Source organism: Notechis scutatus, chromosome 5, assembly GCF_049901735.1.
Source record: "Notechis scutatus isolate UNSWTSFEM ecotype Mainland chromosome 5, rNotScu1.2, whole genome shotgun sequence".
NCBI lineage: Eukaryota > Metazoa > Chordata > Lepidosauria > Squamata > Elapidae > Notechis > Notechis scutatus.
The window spans coordinates 90,359,134-90,385,926 of record NC_142013.1 but is presented as its reverse complement, the minus strand read 5'-3'; the positions used below and the strand labels follow the sequence as shown (position 1 = coordinate 90,385,926).

The following is a 26,793-nucleotide window of genomic DNA, read 5'->3' as shown; positions in this document are numbered from 1 at the left end:
GAACCTCGTCCAATGGGACTCGGCCCGCCAACAGCCAGTCAGATTGCTCGGAATTAACCAATCATAACTTGCCATTATATGGGCCAATAGGAAGTGCAGGATTACGATCCTGCTATGCAAATGAATCTTTATTAATTACATTTCTTTAGTTCACAACAGCAACATTTCGGCAGAATCTCATCTGCCATCATTAGGCTTCTGTATTGTGTTCGTCTGTGAGTCAGACTTTCACAGCCATTTCTGTTTTAAATTTGGTGCTAGCCTACTGCTGTGTTAGAATGGTTTTTTCTTCATCCTGATTGGTTGGGAGTCTTGGTCTGTGTTTATTGGTCTTGGAGTTTGCTGTGTTCTGCTTGATTGGTGTTTCTAATATCTTCTGTCTTTTTTGTAGCATTTTTTTGTCTTGATTGGCTGGCAACATTGTGTTTCCTGTATTGGAGGCTTTTAGTGCGGCTTGGCTTCGGGTAAACGGACGGCTATCATTTATTAGGAAGCCAGGTTTCATCTGGGTGCCTGGTTGGGGTGTGTTTGAACTGGAGGTATCAGGGGGGGTCTGTTTGTGCCCAGGTGTTTGCTTGGCTTGTGGTGTGGAGATTGTTTTGTTTGTGAGTGCAGGCTTCCAAATAATTGACAGTCTGGTGGAGTCATCTCTTCTATTCAAGCTTTCAGGTCTTTTTTCAATCTCTATGGCTTCTCTGATAATTCTGTGGCTGGGGTTTTCTATAGTGGCTAGGGTTTTAGTGCCATTGAAGTCAATGCTATGACCTGTGGCTTTCATGTATTGGACTAGTGAGGAAGTGTGTTACAGCTAATCAAACAGGTGGCAAGAAAGTAGGGGCAGGCAGGCACAACACAGGTTATATAGACAGGAAACACAGTGTCAGACATAAAGATCTCAAGTGCCTATATACTAATGCACAAAGTCTGGGGAACAAGCAGGGTGAACTCGAACTACGAATACATGAAGGTAAAAATGATATAGTTGGAATAACAGAAAATTGGTGGGATGAAACCCATGACTGGAATATACTGGTAGAAGGATACAAACTATTCAAAAAAAAACAACAACCCCATAAAAGAGGAGGTGGAGTTGCACTGTATGTAAAGGACCACTATATTGCTAAAGAAATGCATGAAACCAAAGATGAAAACCTCCTAGAATGCATATGGGTCAATATAAAAGAAAAAAAGAATGACATGGCCATAGGCGTATGTTATAGGCCACCCAATCAAGCAGAAAAAATAGATGTCCTTTTTGCCAGCCAACTAACAAACATATGCAGGAAACACACAACAATAGTAATGGGAGACTTCAATTATCCTGACATCAATTGGAAAACTAATTCTGCACCAAGTGAGAAATCAAATAAGTTCCTTACCAACCTAGCTGACAACTTTGTTGTCCAAAAGGTAGAGGGTGAAACTAGAGGGACAGCCATACTGGACTTAATTCTTACAAACAGAGAAGAAGTATAGAGGGAGTTGAAACTGCAGGAACCTTGGGTGAGAGTGACCATGTCATACTAGAATTCAACATAACACAAACACAAGCAACAGAACATAATGACACCAGAATCTTGGATTTTAAAAGAGCTGATTTCAATAAACTCAGAGAGAACTTGGGAAAGATTCTATGGATGAAAATCCTAAAGGGGAAAACAACTCAAGAATCTTGGGAAACTCGGAGTTTCCGGTTTGTCGGCTTCGCGAGCGGTAGGGATTCGCTGGAGCGCGCGATCCTGCCGCCGCTAGTTTTTGGGGCTCCGACCCGGACGGGTGCGGAGCAAGGCTGCCCTGCAGGGTAGCTGAAGGTAAGGGGATCCGGAGGAAGGGTCTGGGGGTGTTGCAGACCCCTCCCTGGCCGGCAGAACCCCTTTACCAGGACAGCAGCGGCGGAACCGTAATGGCCGCCACAAAGAAGTTGGCAGCCGGGCAAGTATGCGCAGGAGGAAGAAGAGAAAGTTATTGAAAGTGAAAGTTCTTCTTGGTCGACCCAGGCTTTGAGATTTATCTAATTTAATTCCTGAAAAGATGGTTTTTTGATGATTTTTTCCACAAGAGAAAAAAAGCGGCTATTTTGAGGTGCTGAAAGGAAAGCATTTACCTCCCGACGGAATTAAGCCGGAAGGGAGAGGATAAAGAAAATATATAAATTTGGATCTTGTTGAGGAGATGCCTTGAAGATTTGAGGACAGAAATATAATTTTAATAAGGCTTTAAAATATAGATTTGGACTTTTTTTTTTATTTGTTTGATACCACCCTGGAAGAGGAAGGGGAATTTGGCTTGCTTGGATTTATTGAGGATTGTGGATTTTGGGATTGTTTTACCTTTCTCTTGGAATATTTGGTTGGTGTAAGAAGAAAGAGGAATAAAGAAAAGAAAAGATTTATTTATAATGGCTTTTCCTTTTGAAGACCTGAGGGATGAATATGAGCAAACAAAAGCAGCCTGCAAAGATGGTATGGAAAAGCTTTTCTATTTCTAGAAATGGCGCTGGTCAATTACCAACAGACAATGGAACAGATGGAAATAGAAGTTGTTCCAGAAGAACAACAACAAGGAAAAGACGAAGACGCCATCTTTATCGAATCCCAAAACTTATCTAAGGAAGAAGGAAGGAAGAGAGCAAGGAAAATGAAGGACTTAAGATCTAAAAACATTTGAGAAAGAGAAAAATATGATGCAAAGTAAATATAATGATAGCAAACAAGAGAAAAAGGGAACACAACAGAGAAGGGATCCCAGCAAGGCAGAGGTTAGAAGAAGAAGGGGGTAGGAAGATTTGGTGGGGAAGAAAGAAAGGGGAAAGGCGGAGAAAAGCCTCAAAGTTTTAAAATTGATGGGAGAAGAGGAATTTTTTTAGGGACAAAGGATGAAATATAAACTTCTGTAAGAAAGATTCTGCTAAGTAGGTACAGAAGATGGTATTGCAACATTTATATTTGAAATAGTAAATTAGAATGGTTTAAGATTTAATAAGAAATTAAAATGTTGAAGTTTTTAATAATGATTGATTTTTAAAATGTAATAAAATATTGAAGGAAAGGAGGATACAATGTATTTAAACATTTTTGGTGGATAGAATGTACCAAGCAGAACCGAATTGGGTATTTGTTATGTTGAATGTTAATTTTACTAACTTAGGGGAGGATAGAAAGGCATCATACTGATTAGTGATTTCATGAGAAATTCTTTTTTATTATAAGAAGAGATAGAGGGATAATGAATGGGCAAAAGATACAAATTTAATGATTTAATCAAGATGGATTAAATAAGATAGAATTGTGAAGAGTGATATGCGCTGCCCATGCAAAGAGAGGTAACTGGGGCCAAGGTAATTTACTAAAAGATTTTTTTATGTTTGTTTGTGTTTGTTTGTGTTTTATGAGAATATTGGGGAAATTTTTGTAGAAAGACAGGAAAAGATTTAAATATGTAATGATTTGTTTGTTGTTGAAATTTTTAATAAAACTTGTTGTTTTTTTTTTAAAAAAAAGAATCTTGGGAAACTCTAAAAAGTATGATCATAGAAGCCCAGACCAACACAATACCACTGAGAAAGAAAAACAAGAAATCCAAGAAGAAACCAGCATGGCTACACAAAGATCTCTTTGGCAAATCGAAAGAAAAAAAGGACAAGTACAAAAAATTGAAAGAAGGACACACAACTAAGGCAGAATATCAGCAGATAGCCAGAATCTGCAAAGATGAAGTCAGGATAGCAAAGGCTCAGAACAAACAAAGACTTGCAACAAAAGTCAAAGATAATTTAAAAAGTTTCTTCCAACATATAAATAACAAGAAAAAAATCAAGGAAACAGTCGGTACACTAAAGAGAGAAGATGGCAAGGAAGTAACAGGCAACAGAGAGAAAGCAGAACTGCTTAACTCATTCTTTGCCTCTGTCTTCACGCAAAAAGAAACTATAGCTCAACCCACCAAAAACATAACTGTAAAAGACAGACCAGAAATAAAAGTTAAAATAAGCAAAAAAATAGTAAGAGAACACCTGTCTGATCTTGATGAAAACAAATCACCGGGGCCTGATGGATTACATCCCAGAGTTTTAAAGGAGCTGGCAGAGGTCATCTCAGAACCACTGCACCATATCTTTCAAAAATCCTGGAGCACTGGAGAACTACCAGAGGACTGGAAAAGAGCTGATGTGGTTCCCATCTTCAAAAAAGGGAAAAAAAAGAGACCCAGGAAACTATAGACCAATCAGCCTAACATCAATACCCAGGAAGATACTGGAAAAGATAATAAAAAAAGCAGATCTCCCAACATCTAGAAACAAGTAAATTAATAACTAGCAGTCAGCATGGGTTTGTTAAAACAGATCATGCCAAACCCATCTCATTTCATTCTTCAACACAGTGACTAAATTAGTAGATCAGCAAAATACTGTGGACATAATATATTTAGATTTCAGCAAGGCATTCGATAAAGTAGACCACAACCTACTTCTTAGTAAGCTAGAAAAAAGTGGAATAGATAGCACCACCACTAGATGGATTCACAACTGGCTGGCAAACCGTACTCAGCAAGTAGTCCTTAATGGGTCTACATGGAGGGAAGTAAGCAGTGGGGTGCCACAAGGTTCCGTCTTAGGCCCAGTACTCTTCAATATCTTCATTAACGACTTAGATGAGGGAATAGAAGGGGAACTTACCAAATTTGCAGATGATATTAAGCTGGCAGGAATAGCTAACACCCAAGAAGATAGGCTCAAGATCCAGATGGATCTCGACAGACTAGAACACTGGGCCATATCTAATAAAATGAAATTCAATATAGAGAAAAGTAAAGTCCTACACTTAGGCAAGAAAAACCAAAAGTACACATATAGACTGGGTGAAACTAGGCTCAATAGCAGTAACTGTGAGAGGGATCTTGGAGTCTTAGTGGACAACCAGCTAAATATGAGCCAGCAGTGTGCAGCCGCCGCCAAAAAAGCTAATGCAATCCTAAATTGTATTAACAGAGGGATACAGTCAAGATCAAGGGAAGTACTAATACCACTCTATAAAGCCTTAGTAAGACCACACCTAGAGTACTGCATCCAGTTTTGTTCACCACATTATAAAAAAGATGTTGAGACTCTAGAAAAAGTACAGAGAAGAGCAACCAGGATGATTAGGGGACTGGAGGCTAAAACATACAACAAACGGTTGCAGGAACTGGGCTTGGCTAGTCTAGTAAAGAGAAGGACCAGGGGAGACATGATAGCGGTCTTCTACCGTGTTTCTCATATAATAAGGCTGGGTCTTATTTTTTTTTGAGCCCCGAAAAAATGGCTAGGCTGTCTTTTCGGGGTGACTTAATTCCCTCCCCTTGCATCTTTGGGCGGGCGGCGACGGCTTGATGTTGACCTCAGCATTGGTGGGGCACTTCGTATCAGGGTCAATGCAGGCAGCACCACATCTGGGTGTGCAACAAAAGTACTTCCTAATGCAGGCAAGCCCCCACCATTCCCCCCATTTTGCATGTTTTAATATAGGCCTTAATTTGGGGAGGGGCTTAATTTCATTTCATGCCTATAAAACATGCTGGGACTTTCTATTGGGGGAGGCCGTATTGTTGGAGAAACAGGGTAATATTTGAGGGGCTGCCACAGGGAGGAAGGGGTCAAGCTATTTTCTAAAGCTCCTGTAGGCTAGACAAGGAATAATGGATGGAAACTGAACAAGGAGAGATTTAACCTGGAAACAAGGAGAAAATTTCTGACAGTGAGAACAATCAACCAATGGAACAGCTTGCCCTTGGAAGTTGTGGGAGCACCATCAGTTGAGACTTTCAAGAAGAGATTGGACTGCCATTTGTCAGAAATGCTGTAGGGTCTCCCGCTTGGGTGGAGGGTTGCACTAGATGACCTGCAAGGTCCCTTCCAACTCTGATTATCTGTATCTATCTGTATCCATCTAGCTTTTTTACTGCATTTTTGTGTTCATCCAGGCGGGTACTTATCCTTCTATCGGTCTGTCTGATGTATGGGGCAGGACATGATACACAGTGGACTTTATATATGCTTTGGTTTTCCAGGTCAATTTTATCTTTGGGGTTTCTTAGGATGGCTGCTATTTTTCTGTCTGTTTTGAAGGCAGTCTTGATGTGATGCCTGTGTAGTATCTTACTGATTTTGTCTGTAGTTCCTCTTATGTAGGGCAGACAGCTGTTCCATAGGTCTGTTCATCTTCTAGGTCTCCATTATGTCTCAGTGTTTTTTTGTGGATCAGGCCTATGGTTTTGCTTTTGTGGAAGCCATTGGCTGTCAGTACTTTAGTCAGGGTGCATAGTTCAGTCTTTATGTGTGTCTTGTCTGCCAGGCGTTTGGTTCTGGCAATTAGTGTTTTGGCCACGAAATTTATCTGTGCTGGGTGGTGGTGGGATTGGGCATTGAGGTTGCGGTTGGTGTGTGTTTTCTTCTGGTATATGGTGTGTCCTAGTGTGCCATCTGTTTTTTTGTAGATTAGTAAGTACATCTAGGAATGGTAGTTGTTTGTTTGTTTCCATTTCCATGGTGAATTTGATTTTGGGGTGTGTGCTGTTTAGGTATGTTAGGAAATTGTTTAGGTTTTCTTTTCACAGATGAACAGAATACACAAGCCTGATGATGGTAGATTTCTGCTGAAACGTCGCTACAACTTTAAAAGCATAACTATAATGACATGGGAAAATACCTGAACAAAGCTGAATATCATACATATAAATACCCGTGAAAACTTAAGAAAACATACATACATACATGTTGTGGTTACGATTCCCGAGCCTGTGCTGTTAGAGGAAGAGGACTTGGAAGATGAGGAGGAGGAACTGGGAATGCCTTCCTCCCCAGGACCTTCCTCTCTGGCAATGCCTTCCTCCCTGATAATGCCTCAGGTTTCATCAGACAACCGAGAGGAACAGCCTGAGATTAATCAGGAGGAAGGCATATCGGAGCAGCCCCTGACAGGGAGTCAAGAGGAAGAAAGTTGGCTTGATCCTAAGCAGTGTCGTAGGGAGAAACGTGAGCAGCAACATAGGAGGTGTGGGAGGGTCAGAGAGTGAGCTGAGTCATTGAGCCACACTCCACAGAGGATAAAAGTGGGTGTGTTGTTGGCTAGAACTTTGTATGGGACAAAGTTTAATCTTACTTCAGGTTTTTTGTTGTGAATGATTCTTGTGGTCTGCCCTGTAATTCTCTGTGAGTAGCTTTTTACTTGTTATCAATTCGGACTTGGCAGGTAGAGCGTGTTGGAATGCCAAGGACATTATCAGTTCCAAAGAATTAACTCTGGGAAGTCCGAGTCAGCTTGCCTGCCTGTGTTTGTGTGAGTTTGTACTCTTTCATCTTTTGGGAAAGAAGAAAGGTGAGACAGAACACATACATACATACATACATACATACATACATACATACATACATACATACGTACATACATACATACATACTGTATATATATATATATTACAACTGCTGTTTTTCTTTAGAAAGTTACTGCCATACGTAGCTCAGGTGAATTAATCTCGCGCTAATTAAACTGCTTCATTTTTTTAAAAGATCTCTCCCATTTGGAGAATAATGCTTGAAGTGTCAGAGATATTGATGAGTTGTTTGCAAGTATAGCACATCACTCAGTAACATAACTTTCCATGGCTTCATCTATAGATCCTTTCTTTTCTCATTTCTTGCAATGTTTTATTTTTTATTTTATTTATTTATTTGATTTGCCAATTGTTTACAAGATAATAAGTATAAGTGTATACATAGTTGTGAATACATGAAATGGGTACATATAAGAAAAATAAAAGAATAAGAGAAACAATAGGACAGGGACGGTAGGCACGTTGGTGCGCTTTATGCACGCCCCTACAGACCTCTTAGGAAAGGGGTGAGGTCAATAGTAGACAGTCTAAGGTTAAAGTTTTTGGGGTTTGGGGAAGAAACTACAGAGTCGGGTAGAGTATTCCAGACATTGACCACTCTATTGCTGAAGTCGTATTTCCTGCAATCAAGTTTGGTGCGGTTTACTTTGAGTTTGTATCTATTGTGTGCTCTTGTGTTGTTATGGTTGAAGCTGAAGTATTCACTGACAGGTAGGACATTGCAATGTATGATTTTATATACCATGCTTAAGTCAGACCGAAGACGGCGTAATTCAAGGTTTTCTAGTTCTAGAATTTCAAGTCTGATGGCATAAGGTATTCTACAAACGAGTAGAGGAGTGGAGAACTCTTCTTGTGAAATGTTTCTGGACTTTCTCAATTATGCTAATATCAGATACGTAATGTGGGTTCCAGACTGATGAACTGTATTCGAGTATTGGTCTAGCAAATGTTTTGTATGCTCTGGTTAGTAGTGTGATATTACCAGAGAAAAGCTACGTAGGATTAGGTTAACAACTCTTAATGCCTTTTTGGCTATGTAGTTGCAGTGGGCTCTAGCACTTAGATCATTAGAGGTGAGTATTCCAAGGTCCTTTACAGAGCTTGGGTCATCAACAAGTTCTTGACTATTCAGCTTGTATTTTATTTTCTGATTTTTTTGCCAATATGTAAGACAGAGCATTTATTTGTTGAGATTTGAAGTTGCCATTTGTTTGACCATTCTGATACATAGTCAAGATCTTTTTGTAGGGTAGCAGTATTGTCTGTGGTATTGAACAGCTTTACATCATCAGCGAAGAGAACGCAATTGCTCTTAATATGATCACAGAGATCGTTTATGTAGAGTATGAAGAGAGTTGGTCCTAGAACACTGCCTTGGGGACACCACTATTGACAGGTACTGGATTTGATAGGACGCTCCCGATTTTGACCATTTGTTGTCTGTTTGACAGGAATGCTTCTATCCAGTTATTCAGTTGTCCAGAGATACCATAGGATTTTATTTTTAGGAGTAGTTTGTTGTGTACCACTGAATCAAAGGCTTTACAGAAGTCTATGTAGATTGCGTCTATTGCTTTGCCCTGGTCGAGTTGTGTCGTCCATATGTTTTTGCAGTGTAAGAGTTGTAGATTACAGGATAGTTTTTTTCTGAAACCAAATTGTTTATTGGAGAGGAGGTTATTTGTCTCTAAGTGGAGGATGATGGATTGGTTAATAATAGATTCCATGACTTTACAGGTGACGCAGCATAAGGAGATTGGCCTGTAATTTTCAACTAGGCTTGGGTCTCCCTTTTTGAAGATGGGGATGACTGTGGCTTGTGACCATAGGTTAGGCAAGGAGCTGGTCCTGAAAGATTTTTCAAAGATTATGCTTAGAGGTTTGGCTATGGCAGTGGATAGCTTTCTTAAGAAGTAGGCACATATTCCATCCGGTCCAATAGATAGAGATGGTTTTAGATGGCGTAGTGATTTTTCAACATTGTCTTCTGTGAAATCGATATGTATTAGATCATTATTGTTATCTGTGGTACGGCTAGGAAATACTGGACATGATCCATTGCTGTTTACAAATACTGAGCCGAAGAATGTGTTAAAGATGTTGGCTTTAATGGTGTCGTCAGCAGCAGTCTTTACCATCAGGTCCTATCAAGGGAGGGATGGACCTTGAGTCTTTTAGTTTGTTGTTTACAAATTGTAAAAAGCACGGGTGGAATTGGTGCTTAGAAGGTTTTCCTCTTGTTTAATGTGATAATTGGTGCATTCGGTCTTTATCTGGTGGCATAAATTTTTGTATCGGTTTTTGAAATTGGTAACGTGACCAGATTTGTTTTTCCTCCAGAGTGATCTCTTTTTGGATTGAAGTTTCCTTATTGATATGGGTAATCTGCTTTTTTGTTTTGTTTTGGGAGTTTTTGTTGGTACATATAGTTTGATGACTCTTTTGACTTCAAGTAAAAATATGTTGTAATGGTCTTCAACAGTATTGCATCCAGTGAATAGAGATTGCCAATCCAGGGATGAGAGATCGTTGTCTATAAGATCATAGTTGCCTTTTTTGAAGTTACAATTGGGGATTACATCATTGTGGTGATTTTTGTGTGGACGTATGTTGAGACAAAAGTCAATCATGTCTGGTTGACTAATGTTGCAGGTGACACCCTGCTATCCTCTCATCTTCATAGTCATAGTGTCTTCATTTATGCTAATTGAACATTTGTTATTGCTGCACATGGGCAGAGAATTCTGAAACTGGGGCTGAAAGAAATGGGTTTAATTTTCTTCATCTTTCTCCAATAATTCATCTGGACCTTTCTTATATAGAAGTTAAATCAGAAATATGTACTATGTAGTTTGTCCTCTACTAAAGTATAATTTGTTCCACTTAAAGGTGAGTTTAAACTTCAATCTCTTTATTCATATATTTATAACCAAGCCTTTTTGGGGTGAATTTTTTTAATCTGGGTCCAAATCTGAGCTATTTAAAATGGCACTCCGATTCTTATAGTAGTTTTTCATTTAATTGCCAAAATGTTCAGAAGTAGAAACTATATTCTCCTAATGGACTGAACAATGCCAAAATATACACAGCTATTTGGTAAATTAAGTGATGTGTTTCTGGAATCTGAATTGCAAAAGTTGAATATGTTCACATTCTAAACCTCATTTGGATATTTTAAAATGAACTGGATATGAATGAAAATTAATAAAAATATCCAAGGGTTTGAAAGGAAAAACAACAACCTGCTGGTATGCCACACAATATATGAAATTTATAGTATCTGGATGTATCTTCAAGAACAAAACATATAAAATATACAGTACAAAAATCCAAGCATCATGTAGCATTGCCCCTTCAACTGTTGTCATATAAACATTACAATTTCTAACATGGTTATGGAAATGATTGTGTAAAATATATGCCCCCAACACCTCCAGTGTGACATATGGAGACCTAATATGTATGAATTTTACCCGGGGCAAAGCAAGCTGTTTAGATTCTAGTGAGGATTCAAGAGAAAGCATTGATTCTTCTTAACCAAAACTCGGGATTTCTTTGACTTGCAAATCATTTTACTTGAACAGTCTCTGCTCTACTTACCTCTTCCATCAATTTACACATACAAATAGTTTCAGGACACATTTCTGACTTTTCAAAAACATTATTTATTGAGTAATTTACTTATGGGCATCTAGAAGGAGTTACTTTGACAGATTGATGTATTCTTAATTCTATAATCAAACAGACCTGATGATTATAAAAATGCCATGTTTCTGAAATATCTGTATTCTTTAGGAACTGCTGGGAGCAGAAGCTATGGTGGCATTATGGCTTCTGAATGAACTATGCTACCAGGAGACAATTCTTTCATTATTCCATGTGGAGTCAGGTACGATGCAGGCTATGAATTTAGATAATTTTGAAGGATACTATACACCTTCATGAAAAGTCAAAGCTCACATTAATTTAAAATCCAGGAGAGTTGGACTTAAATGTAAATGGCTGGGGAATTCCTGATGTCCTCCCTGCAAACTTTCCTGAAGTTTGATCAGAAAGACTTCAGCTCCAATTCAGAAGGGCTATTTTTATTGCAAGCAGTTCTTTTAGATGCAGGGCTGTCAAACTGGTAGCCCATGGGCCGGATGCATCACTTACAGGCCACACCAACCCCAGCTCCATGAATGGGAAAAATGTCGTGAAACGACACATGACGGCAACATGAGGCCATGACTTTGACACCAGTACTGGTCAAAAGGGCCCAGCAGAGATTATACTACCTGAGACTTCTCAGAAAACAACAACTGAATGAAAAACTGCTGGTGACCTTCTACCGCTGCACCATAGCGAATATCTTAACTTACTGCACCTCTGTATGGTTTGCCAATTGCACAGTGGCAGATAGGAAAGCACTCCAGAGGGTTAACGTCATTGCCCAGAAGATCATTGATTGCCCTCTCCCCTCTTTGGAAGAGCTTTATAGCTCCCGCTGCCTTAAGAAAGTTCAAAACATTCTCAAAGATCCATCTCATCCTGGGAACCCTTTTTTTGAAGTATTACCATCTGGCAGATGATACAGAATAATAAAAAGAAGCACAAATAGACTGAAAAAACAGCTTCTATCCCAGGGCAGTAACTCTTTTGAATTTACTATATAGGGCAGTGTTGGTGTAGTGTTGGGGTTTTTTGGTTTAATGTGTGGAGTGTGAAGGTTGTGTGTTTGTGTTTATTTTCATGGTCATGATGTGCACTGAAGGTGGTGTTTTATTTCATTGTACGAGGTGCAATGATAATAAAGTAAAGTAAAGAAACTAAACTTTTCAACTTGGGATAAGAGAGTCTTATCCCAAGTTGAAAAGGTGCAAAAGTATTGTGATCTACTCAGTCAGGAAATCTGCAAAGTAATCAGGGAAATAGTCTGCTCTTGGAGGTAGCTATTTAGCAATAGCACTTAAACTTATATGCTGCTTTATAGTGCTTTTCAGCACTCTTTAAGTAGTTTACAGAGTCAGCACATTGTTCCCAACAATCTGAGTCCTCAAAAGGCTGGAAGGCTGCCTCCACCTTGAGCTGGTGAGGATTGAACTCCTAGCTGTTAGCAGAGTTAGCCTGCATTCTAACCACTGCGCCAACAGGGCAATTTAACTTGTCGACTGGATTTAGGAGATTCCCCAAGCAAACTATATACTCTGCCACATAATTAAGAGTCATTCATCTTCCAAAATATTGAAACTTTTGCTCTGCCTTGGCAAGGATGCTGTCAGCCCAGCTAAGTAGATCAGGCTAAGAAACTAATGCCATATGATCAGGACTACTTGTATTGTAACTGCTATAGTAACAGACTCTTGCAATTGCTTTCCCCATTCCTCTTTTTATCTTTGCATAAATTAGGAAGGTGTTTCTCGAGACATTTTCTCAGATTAGATGGACTCAAGCCCCATCTGGTTTATCTGAATATTGCTCTTCTCCTGTCCTTCAAGGCCATTCCTTCTGCCCTCTATAAATAGTGAATTAAAGCTTGCTGGCTGGAAAATTCTGGGAGTTGAACTCCGCACATGTAAAAGTTGCCAGGTTTGAGAACTAAAGCATCTTACATTTTCCCATCAGCTATATCTGGTTTCTAGGATAAAGATAATGTTGATATTCATGACAGTAATAATAATGACAACAACAATAGGCTAGAATATGGATTCTACACTTCCCTCAGCTGGTTCATATGTTGAATCTACATATGATGGAATTCCCCACATTATTTTTTTTTTCCAGAAAAGCCATTGAGCAAAAAAATAGATGCTTATGGCTGAAACTCAAGAAGAGTGACTATTGAAAGGCAATGGACATTTGGTTTCATCTAAAGGTTAGGCTGATACAGCAGTTGTGTTACTCTTAATTATTTATGGATGAACCAGTGAAATGCTTGCCAAAGGGAACAGAGAATCAAATAATGTCTGGATATGAAACATCTGACCTTGGAAGTAGAGCTGATTGAAAATAATTACCCCAGGTCCTTATTTTCTCCTTTTCTTTTCTCATTCTGTAAAGGATGCATTTATTTCCTGTTTGGGCAACAATGCCCAGCTTTCACAATTATAAATTATCCAATCATTTCAGCATCAGATTAAGTTGCTTTGACTCTTTACTCAGCATTAGAATTTAACACTGTTGACACATTGGGTAAAATGGCATTAATTATCTTTGTTTTCTCTTCTATGGGTACGTGTATGGGCTTGTGTGCAAATTGGGTGGTGAGATGGGGGCATGCAAAATGCAGAAGTGATAGCCTGAATATGCCGTTGACATTCCACGGAGGCCAAAAGTCATATTGAAAAAGTCAGAATCTTGAAATTAACTCTCTTCCCCTCACCCACCCCACTTCTGACCTCTATAATACTTTGATACGAGCAGGTGCATATGAATTTTCTTTTACCCTTTTTGTTATGGCTGTCTGGGCTGTCAGACTAACATCTGGAAATTAGATAGGGAAATTATCAGTCTTATGAATTATAATTAGCTGTCATTCTCTTCCCAGGGAGCACTTTGGTCACAGGTGAAGAATACTGGCTCATGCATATTCATACAATTAATTTAAAAAAAAAACACGTATTACAAAATCGTAGCTTTTATTGTATCATTTGCCATGTTCACTCCTGCCCTGGAAATTTTTTTCCTATTCTAGTTTCTATTTATTTTTGTTTTCATTTTCCGCAGCAGCTGCTTCAAGGAAACCAGGTGTACATTTGCAGAGGGCCTTGATTAATATACTACTATTCACGGGGGTGCATAGTTCTATAAAAAGAAACTTTGCTGACATAGAAAGGAAAATTGCAACTCTGGAATGCTTGTTTTTTAAAAAAAATGCTATTTATTGTAATTATGCAGGATTATTACAGTATCACATTTATGACTGTGAAACTGAAACAGTGTCAGCATTTTTCTTTAAGCATTTATTAATAAATTTTGCTCTTAGCTGTGGGGTAGAAATTAGAGTCTTAAATATTAATTAATTAGTCACAGGTACCTCTTCTATGTTTAATGGAGAAACCAGACTTCATTTTCCAGATACTAAGCTGAGTAAACCAGTAATAAATGGCACTAGATCAGCCTTGTCTAATTTGGTGTATTCCAGATTTATGGGCTAAAACATCTACAATTTCCAGCCAGCAAATCTATTGTTATCCGTATTCCAACAAATCAGGTGATCTCCAGATTATAAAAGGCTGTTTCGTACATAAAAGGTAGTAAAACTTACATTTCTATATATGTAGAGATGTTAAATAGTTGTAACTGATCTTCTTAAACCATATTAGTTGTCTTAAATAGATTTTCTTGTTGGGGACCCAAAAATATTCCTATTAGGTTATCTAAATACTTGGTAAGAATACAGGAAGGTATTGTACACTGAATCAGAATTAATTCTCTTCATCTAATACAGTGTGAGTAATTTTCTAAGGCTTTAGGCAAATAATTTTTTTTCAGACCTACCTAGATTTATTAGTAGTTTTGAATGTTCAGAAATTCATTTTCTATATTTCTTTCACATTAGCCTTCATTATGTTACTGAGTACTCAATTTCAAGATTTTTATAATGTTGCTACATCTTCAAATCTCTAAATCTTCTGAACTAGTCTTAAACCTCCTCCACCCCCACCCACCCCCATTTCCTTGTTCTGGCTGTCATATTTTTCTTTTTCTGTTTGTAAGATACCTATTAAGTGATGTGATACACTTTTTTAAAATAGCTAGTACCTAGAGTCAGAATGATCTTGACCTTCCATTGGCCTTGTAGAACATATGCCATTACAGAAGCAGACATACTCTTTTCTTCTTTATGACTTAAGTTGTTGAATTTCAGTATATTTTCCTGAGTGAATTGAAGATGTTATATTCAGCTTTTCATTTGCTCTCAGTATTTCACATACCACATGTGGTAATTCCTTCACTTGCATACTCCTATCTGTTATGAAGGGATATATATATGTCTTCTTCTGTTTCAAGAACAGACCTCATTGTGAGGTAGAGGATGGCAGCTGTCTTAGGCAGCAGATATTGGGGAAAGGTGAGTGAAACTGTGTCATTGTGTCTCTCACTCCCTAGTATTATAATGGAATTCCATCCTTGTTTGGCAAACTCTATTATCAGCCTCAGATACTATATTTCGCTTTAGCAATTACATTTTATTTTACAATCTGAAACTGACACAAATGAGGTGTTCCACTTGGTGGGAGAAGAATTAGGGAATTGTTAATGAAAACATCATCTGCAACAAATTGCAGAAAAATATGTAAATTATCACTTTTATATATCTCCCAGCAATTTATTGGGGGTGGTGGTGGTTTGTGAGGATACTTCCGAGGCTATATTCAAGATGTGCTGTCTTGCATAATTGCAGCTACCACCAAGGCCTGATTAGAATTGTGCGAGTGTAGGAGTTGGGTTTAGGTCTTTGTCCTTCCTTGTTGCAGTAGCAATAACATTAGTAACAAATGAAGGACACCCCCCCCCCAGCTGAAAGCAAGAAAAGAAACTCTTTAGGCAGCATAGCATTCAATGGGTAAAAGGATTAATTGCATAAAATGTCCTCTTGCTTTTTCCTGGGTTCTTAAAAAATGAAAGAAGCAAAATTACTTATGCTGCCTAATGTTATTCTACTTATTTGGAAAAAAAATAAAAATAAAGACTATTTCCAATTACCGTGGAGCCTTGGTGATACAGTGGTTAGAATGCATTACTGCAGACTATTTCTGCTGACTGCTGGCTGCCAGCAGTTTGTTTTTTACTAGTTCAAGGTTGAGTCAGCCTTCCATCTTTCTACGGTTGGTAAAATGAGGATCCAGATTGTTGGGTCAATATGCTGACTCTGTAAACCACTTAGAGAGGGCTGTAAAACACTGTAAGTCGAAGTGCTATTGCTACCTTGGAACCAACCATTTCCCCTCTCAGTGATGGGATTTAGGTTGAATTTAGATGAATTTTTAATCCTAAATGAGAGATATTGATAGATACAATCTCTCAGTTAAAAATACAATTTCTTCTGGAGAGCACATGGACAATGGCATGCATGCTCTTAGATGCTACAATCTGGTGCAGATTTGTTGGGGCACAACTGTGAGTTAAAAACAATAATAGAAAGAAAGAGACACCATTCATTTGACCTACTAATATAGCCTGGATGTATAATGACAATTATGCTAAGACATATCAGGGAACAGAAGAAAAAGAGCTGGCCTGGATTCCGACTGCTTGAGATATTGTGCCACTGTAAATTCTAGTACAAATCAACCTGTTCTGCATCACCTGGGCAGCAATAAGCAAAACTGAAATGGGAACAAGTGTAGCATTTTCCAGCGCAGCTTTTGTTTATAAAATTGTATCAGAATATGTGATGTAGTTAAGAGAAAGGGATTTAGAAATGTGTGATTGAAATAAAAATGATTTAAAAACAGGCATTTAAATGCAAATTTTCATTTCCCTAAAACATGGACTTATGTGGAGTTTGGATAGATTTAGCTCATGAGTGAATACACGTACAGGTGTCATGGAATAGTGACAGGTTAATTTGTAGTAACCTGTTCTTGGGCTACCTCTATAATCCCCAGGCAAAACTTCACATTCATTTTTTTGTATTATGTGTGACTCAGGATGGTAAATTCCCTTACCTTCCTGATAAATGCTAAGAGGAAAAAATGCTGCAACTGAATCATGCTTCCAGAAAGAAGACTTTAATACATAAAGGTGTCTGAGATCTGAATTGGGGCTTTTTAAAATTGGGACTGCTCTTAGTTTAGAATGCTTCACTATTGAGAAAAGTTTCTAGTGAAATCCAATCCTGGGGTGGAGTTATGGAAGAGGCAATCCTCTTGCAGTCCTCTGGGGAAATTTTTGGGGTAGGGAGGGAGGAAAATCAGATTTATCAAATCATGCATTGAATTATTGGATTTCTGAACTCCTGGAAAAGCAATGACAAGCTGAAAATGGCTCCACTGAGTGGAAATGAGGATCTAGAGAATGAATTGGCTTTTTGGAATTTCTCTCCAGACAAGGAGACGATTTGGGATAGCTCACATGCAATCCATGCAGCAGCTCCATGCAAGGAGACTGTAAGACATAGGTCCCTGGTGGGTTTAGGAGTTTAATTCCTACACCCCTCCCCCATGTTGAAGACAATAGAATCAACGAAGCTACTTGATCGGCTGTGAATGGGATACCCAGGCCCACTGACAAACTATGCCTTTAAGGCCTCACAGAAAAAGTGGAGGTCAACTCTGATGCAGCGATGTTCCAAAAGGAGGGGGACACCAGAGAAAATGGCCTTTTCCTAGATTTGACTAAATGTGGAACATCATGGAATACTTTTGGATGAATTCTACTCCATGCCCCATATGCAGTTTTCAATATTATTTAATGTAAGTCTCTAAGTAGACCAGATCACAAAATCAACTCCAGAGGAAGACTAGAACGACACTTTATTGAAATTGGCTTGAGGGCAAAAGAAGAAGAAGGGGATGACAGAGAATGAGGTGGCTGGATGGAGTCACTGAATCAGTGTGAGCTTAAATGGATTCTGGGGGATGGTAGAGGACAGGAAGGCCTGGAGGAACATTGTCCATGGGGTCGCGATGGGTTGGACACGACTTTGCGACTAGCAACAACAACAATGATATCAGAACCTTACTTGTCTGATTGTGCTTACATCTCGTCCATCTTCCCTCTTCATATCCTCCCCCAGTGAACACAGATAACTTCTGAATGTTATTTCCCAGATTTAAAAACTATTTCAGCTCTTTTGGCCCATTTTTTTCATATTTCTATTAAGGTCATCTCCCTCACTCTGTACATTTAAGGATGATTACCCTGTAATGACCTTGTCCCTTGACCCCAAAAATAATGTAACCCAAGTGGACAGAAAAGCATTAAGGTGACAGAATATGCCATCTAAAGCAGGGAAGTAATCAGAGGTGGTATTCAGCAGGTTCTGACAAGTTCTGGAGAACCAGTAACGGAAATTTTGAGTAGTTTGGAGAACTGGCAAATACCATCTCTGACTGGAGATTTTACAGTATCCTTCCCTTGCCATGCCTACCAAGCCACGCCCACAGAACTGGTAGTAAATTTTTTTGAATCCCACTACTGGAAGTAACCTTTGGAATAAGGTTCTCAGCACTGTAGTTGGTGATTTAATTTTCAAATTTGCCCTTGATATTTAATTTTCTGCAACAGTAGAACTACAGGAAAAAAATATACAGTACATACACAATGTCTCTAAGTTACAGTACATTTTAAATTGTGTTTAACAAGCCACAGAGAAGGTTGCAGATTAAGAAACATAGGTTTAAAAAACCCCTCTTATGGACATAAATCAATTGTGGCTTTTTCCTCCATGTTAGTATCTTATACACCAGTGTTTTTCAAACTTGGCAACTTTAAGATGTGTGGACTTCAACTCTCAGAATTCCCCAGCCGGCATGCGGAAGTTGAAGTCCAGTTTAAAAAATACTATTGTACAATATCTCACTTTGATTTGTTGCGTTTGGAACAAGGGGGAACCCCCCGCCCACACACACACCTCCAGCAATAATTGTGGCTACATTCCAACATTTGTCTTGCCTTCAGAGCTAGATTCAACACTCATTTAAATTCCAGGCTAGGCCAAACTTGTCTGTGCTTAGAAGGACCTGGTTACTAATAGGATAGAAAACAATCAGGGAATACTGGGGCTATATGCTAATCTTCAGAAGTAGTCAGTGGTAAATCATTTTCCCATTGCTACTAAGAAAACTATTTGGAGGTGTCCATAAATTTAACAGGATTTGATCTCACATTAAATATTACTCAATATTTACCTTACATTAAAGCTTGTTAATTGGGTGCAATTGTTATAGAACAGGTATTCTGGGCTTTACTTTTATTTTTTAATAATAATATAAAAGAGCAAAAAAGAAAAAAAATATTTTAGGAAGCTGCAAAGCAATACATGGCGAGCAATTCTGCTAATACTCAGAACAAATTGGATTCACCTTCAGCTGACATTCCCTGCTCAAATGAGTGCCTACTCTCTTTGCAAGTAGCTTAAGGGGCAGTTTATATAGTAGCTATGTGTCTTCTTTAAATGAAGCATGTTTCTGATTTATTTTATTGCTCTTGTGCAGTGTTTTTTTTCTTTTTTTAAAGATCTGGATATTTGAGTTATATCTTGGTCTGAGACTGAATCCTCTTACATTAGTTAATGACTTCTATTAGTGCTTTATCTCTTAAATCACTATTTCTTAATAGTTAATGGTGTATTTACCAATAATAGATTTATTATGGAAGTTTTGATGGCATATTATTAAGAGATTTGTAGAGCATAAGTAAATTTAGACCATAGGTAAACTCAAGGGAAGTGCTGTTAGAAACATAGGCATCATGTCAGGCATTTAAAGCTAAATTTTTAGAAGCTCAGGCTGATCATAAGCTAGTTACCTTTATCTGACATGATTTCCTATGCAGCAAAGTACAAATAAATTTTCCAAGGCAGCATTCAAATTGACTTACACTAAGTTTTGCTCGGGATGATTTTAATATTGCAAAGGATATTTTATCTGCTCAGCTATAAATGAATGAAGAGATCTGACTCAAAACAGATTCACAAAGGATCCCTAGGTATGTGCTATCACTCTCCAGTAATTTTATGCTCAGTAACACATAATGCAGCATTAATTTCCCTTGATCCATTCCTGGGATGCTTCTTCTGCAATTCTTGCACTAGAAAACTGTTCCTTACAAACTGATGATATTATACTTTTTCTTGCTTTGGCCTAGAAATGTTGTTCTATTTTTATTGTCTCTACCCATGCACTTATACATGGCCTACTTGTTCTCTAGAAAATATCTACCAATAAGAAACAAGGGTGGTACAGTTGGTTGACTTAAATTCTAGACTTTATTTTGTTCCTTTAGAAAGCTCTACCCTGTTTACCTCCATTGTGGTGGAAAAACAAATATGATTTTAAAATGAAAATAATAAAATGAGCAATTATAAATATTTATGTCCCCTGTGAATGTTGGTAGTGAGTAGCGCCAGTTTTTCTTGGGGCCCCACATACCACCTTCAATTCAGGGATGATGTAATGCCGGCTTTGTGTCTTTCCTGCCACTCCGTAGATGGCCATTTGACAGGTCCCTGACATTTGTGCGGTCACTGAAGAATAGTTGCATTTTGATATGTTTCTTTTCCCACTAAGGATGTCTCCTGAGTATTAGTTCAAGTCAAGAGTCATCACAAAAAAATTCTTCTTGCTATTTTGCTGCTTCAGCATACAAGGCATGGAACACCCTTTTTTTTACTAGTTACACTGATATAGATGACAAGTAAGAAAAGGACAAAAGAGGATAGAGATTTGGGGGAAAGTCCCTTCTAGTCAATTTCATTCTCTTCTAGTCAGTTTCAAAATGCTTATAGACAAGGATCAACTGTTTCTCTTGACCCCATCCCACAAGTGAAATTAACATTACAACTACTTTGAGTCACATTAAATGTAGCTATCGACTTGTGCAAGAAATTTTTGCTTTGCTTTAATGAAAGTTTCAATAGAAGTTGATGTGAATTGTCTTGACAAGGTACTTCACATTGTCTCTGGGTTCTTAGGAGCAATTTCAGAAGCCAGGCCTTTCCAAGTGTGGGGTACCAAAAAATGCAAAATCTACTAGAGCAGGGGTGTCAAACCTGTGATGACATCTTGTTGTCATGTGTTGTATCACAACTTCCCCCCCCCCCCTTTGCTAAACCGGGGGTAGGTGTAGCCAGTGCATGATGCATCTGACCTGCAGGCCACAAGTTTGACAGCCTTGTACTAGAGCATTGTTGGATGAGACTTTTAAAAGAAAGGGTGGGAAGGGAAGTTACTGTCTCATAGAGCAGCTTGGAAGGGAAACCTTATAGAAGTCTTACTTAAAATGAAGCATATCTGAGCTGTGTACAGCCATACTCTGGACTTCCTTGGAGTCTTATTTGTCCAAAATAACAGTCATAAAATGGTCAGGGAGAAAAAGGATTGTTTTTGAGAAAAAAATACAATTAGGGAAATGGGTTGGAACAAGCACTGGGATTTCTGAGAGAGAACATGGAATCTATCATCATCATTCAGCCCATGCTGAAAGATAAACTCTTCCTGGAACATCAGTTTTATGTTTAAATTTAGCTTGAGTTTGAGACTCTTTAAAATGGAAAATGTCCTATGTCTAAAACAGAACACATGGTCACCCAACATACTGTATAGCTTTCTGCTGCTAAAAATAGGGATATTCCTTGCATAATTCGGCAAAATTAGAAGCAGAAGCTGGCAGTCTATGAGACAAACTCCCAAAGGTCTGATGTGCAAGAAGCAAAGAGCAGGAACTAAATGTCCCATGGACAGATGGGAGAAGGGTGTAGGGTATGGTTTTAAAAAATCAAGATGGCAGGTAAGATGGTCTGATCAAAGTTTGGCCCATTCTTTTTATGCCTGCTGCATTCACATCTTTTTTTTTTAAAAAAAAATTTTTTATTGGTTTTTAAGACGAACATAGACAAACAAAACATAAAAACGTCAAGCCATCTTCCATATATATACATACAGTGTGCCGGTTGGTTTACAAATTGTTTTGTGCTTCCATTTCGTAGTCTTCAATTACAATTACATTGTATATATTCTCATATTTTCAATCAAGTATTAAATACATTAATATCATTATTAATCAATCATTTGACTATACTTTTATTCATTCATGTTTTACGAAATAATCATATTTTACTTAATTTGTTTTATGACAGTTCATATTATCATCTCAAATCTATCCTACAATCATTTTGTAGATATAATAAGAAAAGAATACATCTTTATATATTTATTATTTTCTAAGAATCTACATATTTTATTACCATGTGTTATTGTCTAACCATTGATAGAATAGATCCCAAATTTTATAAAATTGTTTATCATCTTGTTCTCTGATTTCAAATGTCAATCTACTCATTTCAGCACATTCCAATATTTTCTTAATGATTTCCTCCTGTGATGGTATTTTCTCATTTTTCCAGTTTCTAGCAAATACAATCCTAGCTGCTGTTAATACATTTACAATCAGGTATTTCAATTCTTTACTATATATTTCAGGTAAAATTCCCAATAAAAATATCTCTGGTTTCAAGTCTATATGCTTTTTTGTCATTTTTTCCAACCACGTGTGGAGTTTAGTCCAATATTTTTTAGCATCCACACAAGTCTACCACATATGGTAATATGAGCCAGGTGTCTTTGGGCATTTTGCACTGTTTTTCTCTCTCCCGCTTTCTATGGACATAACTTTGGGGACATACAAGGTGTGATGCCACTGACTGGTTTTCACTGGTTCCCGGATTTGAGCAAACTCTTTTGGAGAGAATTGCCACCTGGCCGTCATTTATACATAAAATATTTTGTGATGCAGAAGTGTTTTTCCCCCTCAATCATTCTTGCATCACTAGTGTTTACATTTATATCTACGTACCATTAGAATCTAAATCAATCAACTGCAATCCCTAGAGTGGGTTGGTAAGCATATATGTTAGCTTATGGGTAGATTGTTTAGATCTGAGAGAGAATAACTGGCTCAGAGTCAGCAGCCAAGTTCCATGCTGAAAAGAAGACTAGAACTTATGGTCATCCAGTTTCTAGTTTACACCTGTGGCTCAGTGGCTAACACACTGAGCTTGTTGATCAGAAAGGTCAGCAGTTCAGCAGTTCGAATCCCTAGCACTGCATAATGGAGTGAGCTCCCGTTACTTGTCCCAGCTTCTGCCAGCCTAGCAGTTCGAAAGCATGTAAAAATGCAAGTAGAAAAATAGGGACCACTTTGGTGGGAAGGTAACAGGGTTCTGTGCGCCTTCAGTCATGCTGGCAACATGACCATGGAGATGTCTTTGGACAGCGCTGGCTCTTTGGCTTTGTAATGGAGATGAGCACCGCCCCTAGAGCCAGAAATGACTAGCACTATACCACATTACACTATGCTACATTACATGTGCAACACACACACAAATATATGGCGGATGTTAAATTTTGGTATTTATTTCTGTTGCATTGTGAATAACAATATATATAGTTCATTATTGCCATGGTTTTTTGATTCTTTCCTTTTCTGTGCATGCTATTCTAAACAGTTGGAAGTATAGTGTCATAGAAATGTTTTTTACATAAATAAATAGACAAAAATCATTGATTGTATGTGTGACAGAAGAGATAAAGAACAACTTATCTCTAGACTTAATTTGCACTTACATATACATACACTGTGAAGGAATTTAGAGTTGACCTTGGGGAAGGTATGAAATAGCCCTTCAGGGAAAAGAAGGGGAGGAGCCACTAAGAAAGTATTTGGTGAAAAGGTTACACAGACCTTGGACTGACATGGGCAAGGAGAAAAACTCTCAAAATAATCCTACTCTATTTTTGTTTAGGATAAAATGGGACAGAGAGAAGCTTAGACAAGCTTTCAAGATTCTCTCATTATATTCTATTACAATAAAGCAGCAGCATCACAGAGGCCCTGAAGTATCTGCTTCTTGACCTGCCCTACTCACAGGGCTGTCATCAATCTTGAAAACCTCTCGGAGTATGCCTCCTTATAGAGACAGCTCTAAACTCCACCAACATACATAGACATCCCGTTGTAAAGACATTGTCTCCTGAAACAAATGAGGGATTCTGATAATTATTTCTTCCAAGTCTTTCCAAGACTGTGTGTTTTTAGCCTATGTGTATCTATCTAAGGATATACATGCTGGGGAGGTCTTTAGATTTTTCTCAGAGGACTCTGAAATGACATCAGATGTCTCACTTGATGCTAAGTATAATCTTTCTGATTATGTCTGACTAACAACATTGTTATTAGTATTCGCAGTAACCTTTCAAAATCCCTTTTCCCAGAAAGCTTTTTCACATTGTACGTGCTGCGTAATTGCAATTTGTGGAAAGAAAATGAATTCTAAATTTAAATGTGACCTTGCATATCAGGAAGTTCACCCACAAGCTTGCCCTAGAGACAATCTATTAACAATGTTTTGCATCTAAAATACAAAGAAAAGATTCTAATTTATGTCATTTTTTATTCATACCTGGAAGAAATATTTGAGTGCATTAACAGAGAAATGAAACCCTCTACCACATTAAAAGTAATAATCATTATAATTTGAATTGCACCTAACGGTCAGGAAATAATTTCTCTGTGTAATGTATGTAAATTCTGAAATTGCTTGTAATGTAGGGTCTGAAGCAGTATGGAAGGTTTAGCTCAAAGGGATTTTAATTTGATTCCTTGGAATAATAACCTGTTACACTTGGAACAGTAAAGTTCTAGCTTTATTTGTTTTTTCCCCCGGACTGCTTTCTACGATTCCCAGTGGCTTTGCAATAGGAATGAATGAAGCAGCCATGGGGGTGAATAATAATATCCCAAATCATTTTTGGCCTGGTATAATAGATCTTATCAAAGTGGCTCATCTGAAGTCATGATACAGGAATATTATCTTGATTTAACAAGAGAAAAGACCTGCTTAGGAATTTGGGAATGTTTTCTGGCATTGTTTTGGATTTTTGGGTGATTGTGGTAATAGTGAATGAGAATATATGCTGCAAAAGATGAAACCTGAGAGCACGTCTATATTAAATGATAAGCTTTGGTTGCCAGGTAATTTCTGGATTCATTTCACAATGTTGTCATTTTAAAGTCTCTTTGGTCAAGGAGAGAGTTAGGAATCCTGTGGGTGCAGAGGTACATGTATCCTCAAAATTCCCCAGTCTCCTCTAATCATGATTGCTGAAAACTGACAGCACAATTTCCTGCCACTTTGAGGTGGGAAACACATGAAAGTAGAAGATATTGGTCCCAAAATAAGCATTAACAGTTTGATCTCCTTGCAATCAGCAGGGCTTATGTTGTCCAATACTTTTGTGAAAGCTCTTGGACAATAAAAAGTTGTTCATCAGTAGCTTATAGACCAACCAAGTGAAACTTGGCTGGATATTAAGACTGGCAGGAAAGGATATTTATCTCCGTAGAAGCTTTTTATTCAGATGTCTGAATTCTGATTCCTATGTAATCCTTAAACTGTAATTTCTTTCAAAAGGATACCAAGAGGCATTATGACTAATGTCAGAATAATTATTATTACTTTACATTTATGTTTGCCATCAAGAATAAACCCTAAAGTTGTTTTAAATTGTGTTTTCAATTCAATCATTTATATTTTACTTATTGTTGGGCTCTTATATACTATTTTTTCTTTGTAGGAAGCTAGTATGAACTTTGAATTTCAGGAGAGAATGGAGACAATGGAGACAGAACTTGTCTGTCCCAAAATTACAAAATATACTCTAGAGAATGTTCCACAATATAATAATCTGAGTTTGTATTCAAAGGTTTGCTTATAAATCCCAGTATAGCTATGGATTTATTGATTGTCTAGACTAACATAAGTTACTTAACTTTCAGCATCAATAATATACATGAATCAAGTGATTTATAAATGAAAGTAAGCATGCATTGATCAATTGCTGAGGCCTTAGGTTTATTCCAAAGTTCTCACCTAGAAATGAGATTCAAGGCACATTTAAAATCTACAATGGTAACATTAAAGATATGAATATGATTAACAGATGCTGAGATGTAAGACTGAATAAGATAGTATAGTAAGCAGTTTGACACATTGAAAGAGCACCATTGACAATTAAAAAAAACTAAGACTATCTAATGCTTTACAGAAAGTATGTACAAAAAAACCTTTATAAATGTTTTGTGTGGTAGGGACACTTCCAAGTATACAATGGCTTTCAATATAATGAGAAAATGCAAAGAAAAATATAATTTCTAAGACATATAATAGCATTCCTTGGGCATTAGTAGTATGGACCAATCTATGGTCTTAGTAATACAGTAACACTGCCTTTCCTAAATTGATGAATTCACTGAGGATCATAGGAATTAAAATACAACCCATTTAGATAGCACTAGGTTGAGGAATCCCCCAATATAGATTTGATTGTTTAATCCAGTTATTTTAGTTATGGAAACTATTAGCATTAATAATTGCAATTTCTTCACATGGAAACTAGACCAACTGAATAAGCTGGGGCTGCTCATGGGTTAGACCGGGGTGGGCAAACTACAGCCCGCGGGCCACATCCGGCTCGTTGGTCTTTTTAATCTGGCCCGCCGAAGATTGGTACAGAATTAAGGTTTGATGTGAATGATTGAATGATTGCATTCATTTGATTTTGACTTGTAATGACAGGCATTTTGACACCAGGTGGCGCATTAGGCGCAGTGACTTGATTTTGCGGAGATTTTGCAGTTTTTTATATGTATCGTATCTTGTGCTGACCCGGCCCGTCTGTCAAATTTTAAAAGTCAATGAGGCCCCCGAGCCAAAAA

The 26,793-nt window shown here is 37.8% G+C and overlaps 1 long non-coding RNA gene across 4 annotated transcripts in view; it reads left to right on the top strand.

The window, feature by feature from the left end:
- LOC148130577 (uncharacterized) overlaps window positions 1–26,793 on the top strand; it is a 72,555-nt gene that overhangs the window by 26,669 nt on the left and 19,093 nt on the right. For 2 of the 4 annotated variants that reach the window (XR_015749908.1, XR_015749905.1), the window contains exon 2: window positions 11,167–11,260. The exons of the other annotated variants lie outside the window; for them this stretch is intronic. This is a non-coding gene — a long non-coding RNA (uncharacterized LOC148130577). The remainder of the gene's footprint in view (window positions 1–11,166; window positions 11,261–26,793) is intronic. 4 annotated transcript variants of the gene reach the window in all.